Here is a 436-nt window from a genome sequence, read left to right as displayed (position 1 = left end):
CGAGAACAGAGCGCTGAGGGCGGAGGGCGCCCAGCTGAGCCTCAGAGCCGCGGGTCAGCGCCGAGGAACGGGCGGCGGAGTGGGGCGGGCGCCAGGCGGAGGCGGCCCGCTCTACCCAGCGTGCCCCGCGCCGGAGGGCGAGCGGCCCTTTCCCGCGAATTCAGTTCAAAGGAGGGGGAGGGGAGAAGCGCCAAGCGGCGAACCGCACCGACCAACCAAACTCTTCCAGAACCATCCGTGCGTCACGCGGGGGCGGGCCCGGCGCCGACCAATCGGGCGCTGCGGCGCCATCTTCGGAGCCAATGGGAGAGTGGCGGAGGCGGGCGCGTCGTGGTCGTCGGGTTCGGCTGGTCGTAGCGCTGAGGAGAGCGGAGCGGAGGAGACTTAGAGGAGTTGGAGCTCGGCGCTTCCCCTCCCCCCTCCTCGCCCACCCGCC

The sequence above is a fragment of the Numida meleagris genome, chromosome 17 (genome assembly GCF_002078875.1).
Source record: "Numida meleagris isolate 19003 breed g44 Domestic line chromosome 17, NumMel1.0, whole genome shotgun sequence".
Taxonomy (NCBI): domain Eukaryota; kingdom Metazoa; phylum Chordata; class Aves; order Galliformes; family Numididae; genus Numida; species Numida meleagris.
Note: the sequence above shows the minus strand (reverse complement) of the source record.